Source organism: Heterocephalus glaber, unplaced genomic scaffold (genome assembly GCF_053883595.1).
Source record: "Heterocephalus glaber isolate CG9 unplaced genomic scaffold, H.glaber_assembly_v1.0 deba00000006, whole genome shotgun sequence".
NCBI lineage: Eukaryota > Metazoa > Chordata > Mammalia > Rodentia > Bathyergidae > Heterocephalus > Heterocephalus glaber.
In genome coordinates, this window is record NW_028258136.1 from 438,922 (window position 1) to 444,302 (window position 5,381).

General features: G+C 38.8%; 1 pseudogene; it reads left to right on the forward strand.

Moving 5' to 3' along the window:
- The first annotated feature begins 329 nt into the window (after positions 1–329).
- On the forward strand, positions 330–2,039 carry LOC101705804 (cytochrome b5 reductase 4 pseudogene; annotated as a pseudogene).
- The last annotated feature ends 3,342 nt before the right edge of the window (positions 2,040–5,381 follow it).

Sequence of the window (5,381 nt, forward strand, 5' to 3'; positions counted from 1 at the left end):
ATTCATGACAATGAATCTAGGACTCCAAAAACTTCTCTAGAATATCCTTGAAAGAGATACAGAAGAAATTATGGACTCACTGAGCATGCGTACTTCTCAGTTCCACCCTCGCCGTTGCTCCCTGTCCTGTTGGCTCCGCCCTCTGCGGACGTGCTGCGGCATGACACGCCTCACCCCTGGCGACCCTGGAAGTGGGTCGGGGGCTTGGCCTCTCCCCCCCCCGCCTCAGAGCCGGAGCGGCAGGTGTTGGCGGGGGGGGGGGGGAGGTCCTGCCGCATCGTGCCAATCTGTCAGCGGGCCCTGGGCAAGGCCCGGACCGGAGGTCCAGGATGCTAAACGTCCCTTCTCAGTCTTTCGGCAGCGCGTCGCCTCCGGGGGGCGTAGCAAGTTACCTTTAAAACAAGGCAGAAGTCTTATGGATTGGATTCGACTAACCAAAAGTGGAAAAGACGTAACAGGATTAAAAGGCAGGATAATTGAAGTAACTGAAGAAGAACTTAAGAAACATAATAAAAAAGATGACTGTTGGATATGTATAAGAGGGTATGTTTATAATGTCAGTCCATATATGGAATATCATCCTGGTGGAGAAGATGAACTAATGAGAGCAGCAGGATCAGATGGTACTGACCTTTTTGATCAGGTTCACCGTTGGGTCAATTATGAATCCATGCTGAAAGAATGCCTGGTTGGCAGAATGGCAATTAAACCTGCAGTTCCAAAAGGCTATCATGAGGAAAAGAGAGTCTTAAATGGTATGCTTCCCAAGACCCAAGTAGCAGGTACACTTGCCAAAGAAGGTCCTAATTCTCCAAGCAAGGACTGGTTCCAAACAGACTTTTTAATCTCCATTGTCATATATACTAAACAAAAGGAAATCAGTTTAGATTCAGTAACAGTTGATCATCAAGATGACTCCTTTAGAGCAGAAACACTTAATCAGGGATTATTTGTATTTTATCCATATTGGGCTAAGCCACGAGGTCGAGGAAGATTTTTCTGTGAGAGTTGTTGAGAATGTGGGAAAAATAGAGATTGTCCTTTAAAAAAAGGAAAATATTTCTTAGAAATGCCTTGGACATCCCCTGGAGAAGCATAATTTACTTATTCTAAAAGATACAGGTTTACACTACAGAAAGTGCCAGTTAGTTTCCAAGGAAGATGTCACTCATGATACAAAGCTTTTCTGTTTGATGCTGCCACCAAGCACTCATCTCCAGGTGCCAATTGGGCACCGTGTTTACCTCAAGGTAACTATCACAGGTACAGAAATAGTAAAGCCATATACACCTGTATCTTATTCCTTATTCTCACAGTTCAAAGAACCAGATCTTCCTAATAATAAATACATCTACTTTTTGATCAAAATCTATCCTGCTGGACTCCTCACACCAGAGCTTGATCATCTTCAGATTGGAGATTTTGTTTCTGTAAGTGGTCCCGAAGGCAATTTTAAAAAATCCAGACTCCAGGAATTAGAAGATCTCTTTTTAGTGACAGCTGGAACAGGCTTCACACCAATGGTTAAAATACTGAATTATGCTTTGAGTAACATACCCAGTCTCAGGAAGTTGAAGTTGATGTTCTTCAATAAAACAGAGGATAATATAATTTGGAGAAACCAATTGGAAAAATTAGCATTTAAGGATAAAAGATTTGATGTTGAATATGTTCTCTCAGCACCAACATCTGAATGGAATGGCAAGCAGGGACACATTTCACCAGCTCCTCTTTCTGAATTTCTGAAACAAAGTTTTGAAAAATCCAGAGTCCTTCTCTGCATTTGTGGACCAATGCCATTTATAGAACAAGGAATAATCGTTCCCAACCAGTTCTGTCACTACAAGATGCCGCCCCCGTTTGCCAAGGTTGAGGGCAAAGGAAATGGAATCAAGGCAGTAATAGTCAACATGGTGGACTTGCAAAGGTTGCTGCATGATCTTTACTTTTCCAAAGACGAGATCCACAGTTTTACAGCATAATGAAGAACTGTCATTTTCCTTTATTCAGCTAGTTTCCTTTATTCACCTAAATTTGTGATTGCTTAGAAATTTTTAAGAGAAAATTTTTGTATGCATTACAATGTTAACTACAATCCAGTCTTCAGTTTCTTAAATGAAATCAAATATTCTGTGGGTACAGATAACTTGTTGGCTTTATTTTGTACGTTAACTTATTTTACTACTAATATTTGACCTGGAAAAACAATCATAATAAGTAACAAATACATAAAATATTCTTTGTTATGAATTACAGATTTCCTTATTATTGAAATTGTATCACTGTTTTAAAATAAGCAGCTATGTTTTATGACATGATAAAGAAAATGATCACTTTGATCACATTTCTATGCTATAAATTATTAGCAATACAGATTAAATTTTACATTGCACTTTTAACTCAGGAAATGATCATTTATGTCCTTATTATTGTTAAGACATGGAATGCTGTAACTTATTGAATTATCCAGATAATTTTGTTTATACATTTGGCATTGAATCAGAGTAGAATAAAATTATACTTAAGTACTTTTTAATCCTTGTGGTAAAAATGTGGCTGAATGCAACAATATCGGGCCGATGACTTAAAAAGAGAATTTTTAAAGGTACTAATAAAAGGTATTGGAGACATTTCATACACGCTGTTGTTTTGGACTAGGTCTGTTAGAGAGCTTAAAAGAAACTTGACAGCTATTGTTTTATGCTTTTTTTGTTTTCATTAAGTTTATTGGTATATTTTAGGTATACAATACAGTTACACTCATCTTTGGGATCTTGTACCTGTACATGATGTATCTTGGTTCTTATTTTTTCCCCATTCCCATGCCCTCCCTTCAACCCCTCCACCCTCCCTATTTACAGAGACTTTGTTTCCATTTTTTCATTTTCTCATATTTATTCCTTTCGCTTCTTTCCTTTCCCCTATCCCTCCCACTTCCCCTACCCCTTTAGAATTTTTTCTTCCTATTTCACATTATCAATTTTGATCCTTTTTGATTCTTTTTGATCTTTTTGATTCTCAGTCAAAACCAAAGGCATCAAGAAAGAGAATGAAAGTGTAGCATGGCCTAAAATAATCATTTGGTGCTTTGGAATAAATCAAATTTTAATTCTTTTTCAGCCCATCCAAAACACCCGGGAAAGGAGAACTATTCACTCTTAAATTTAGATTCTTTCCCTGGCTGGCTGCTCTCCCCACAGCTGGCTGTTCAGCAGGGAGCCCTCCTAGGCTTTGGTGTGTTGGGCAGCTTACTTTCCCTGCTGCCGTGACAACCTTCACATCCTTTCACTGACTGGGATTCAGCAAAAGGTGTAAGCAAAGTCATTGTGAGCTTTCTGTGAAGAAACTGTTGAATACCCTCGTAGCTACTACATAAGCTAACAGATTTTTCATTTTAATGCAGCAGCAGTGTTTTCAAGAAGTAGAAGATGGGAGGAATCTCCAATTTCCCTGTAACTGATTTTGTATATTGCTAAAGCTTCATTAAATAATGATGTACTCAAGAGGAACACAGTATTAACATTCCCCAAATTACAAACACCCATCTTGTGAAGTTCCCTGTGTACAAATGGCTGGATGAAAACAGTCACTGTTTCCTGGGCTTCCCTCTTCTTTAGCCAGTTCCACCCTTAATGTCATTTGCCTGAGAGCAATTTAGCTGTCCCAGGCTGGCATTGCTTTCTGGTGGCTAACAGGAGCCACCTAGCTTCATGCCCTTCTACCATCTTCTTTTTTCCCTCTAAAAGAGATCATGTGCCAAAATATTTTTTTTGTAATTATTAGTAGTATATCAATTAGCTCTACTTTAACCATCTTTCTTTGTCAGCCTTTCTAACTTTTTTTCTCTTTTCTCCAATCTTTTTCTAGTTACCCCCACTCTCTTGTTATTCTCTTTATATATCTTTCTGCATTTTGTTTAGTGTGTTTTGCTTATTTGTTTTTTTGCAGTGCTGAGGCTCAAACCCAGAGTCTCATGCATGCTAGGCAAGCACTCTACAACTAAGCTTATTGTATTTTAAAGCAAAACAAAACAAAAACCCATAAGCATCTTTTGGGTAATCTTTGCTCACATAAGATTATCAATTACTAGTTACATGTTAATAATTCCCAAGTTATAGTCTCTAATTTGAGAATCCACTGAACTTCTTGATTCACTTTTAATATCCAGTTACCTCCTACAAATTAATATTCCAGAAGCCCCTCAACCTCAACGTGTCCCAAACTAAACTTTCTCCATGATCACCTCTTCCCAAGTCTATACTTCCTCTGGAATTCTATATTCTTCCTACTCAGCTTTTCTAGAGTTCTCAAGAGTCAACATGAATATCTCTCACTGTCTAGTCTGACTCACTCCACACAAGCCAACCCTGCCCTATCATCTGTCAACTAGATTAATACAGTGGCCTGATAATTGGTTTTCCTGTTGTGTAGTTTACACTATTTGGATTTGTTGCAAATAGGTTAGAAAAATGAAACCTCAATCAGTCCCAGTCTCTTGGTATCTTTTAGCTTGGATTTCATGGTGAAGTCATCATCTCCTAGTCTTGGTCTCACTGAAATCCATTCTCCATTCCACTGTTTTCCAAGAAGAGAAGGACTTGGAGAGAAAAAAGGCTTCAGTCTTCCTTTGAATATAGCTATATACTATGGGGTACAAAGGCTATGTAGATGTTAACTATTATTCTTGAGCAAAGAATTCTTAAGATGCATCAACACATATTTGCAATGAGGAAAGAGATTTATGCTTAAAGTCCCATTGCTTGAGAAGTCTGCTTGCTTTCTTTATAAATGCCTATTAATTTCCTATTGCTGACAGAAAAATTTGCTACAAACTTAGTGGTTTAACACCCATTAATCTGGGAATGGTTGTGCATGCCTGTCATCCTAGCACTTAAGAGGGTCACATGTTTGAGTTCTGCCAGGAGAACTTAACAAGAACTTTTCAAAATAAAAATTTAAAAAGACTGGGGATGTAGCTCAGTGCAGAGGCCCTGAATTCAACCCCGATGCCATAAGCAACAGCAACAACAACAACAACAATAAAAATATCTCACAGTCTGTGGCTCAAAAGTGTGAGCAACATATGACTCAACTGAGTCCTTTGCAGAAGGCCTCACAAGGCTGAAGTCCCTTGTCAGCTGCGTGGACTCTAGGCACTCTGACAAAGACTGTTTTTAAAGCCTCATTTAAGTTGTTGGTAGAAGTCAGCTCCTTGCAGTTGAGGACTGAGTTCCCATTTCCTGGACAGCTATCAGCTGGAAGATAATCTTTGTTTCTAGAAGCTGCCCACATCTTTCTCCTGCTTTCTGTATGGCTCCTTTCAAAAATTGGTAGATCAAGTCCTTCTCACACTTGGAAGCTCTCTCAATTCTTCTGCCACA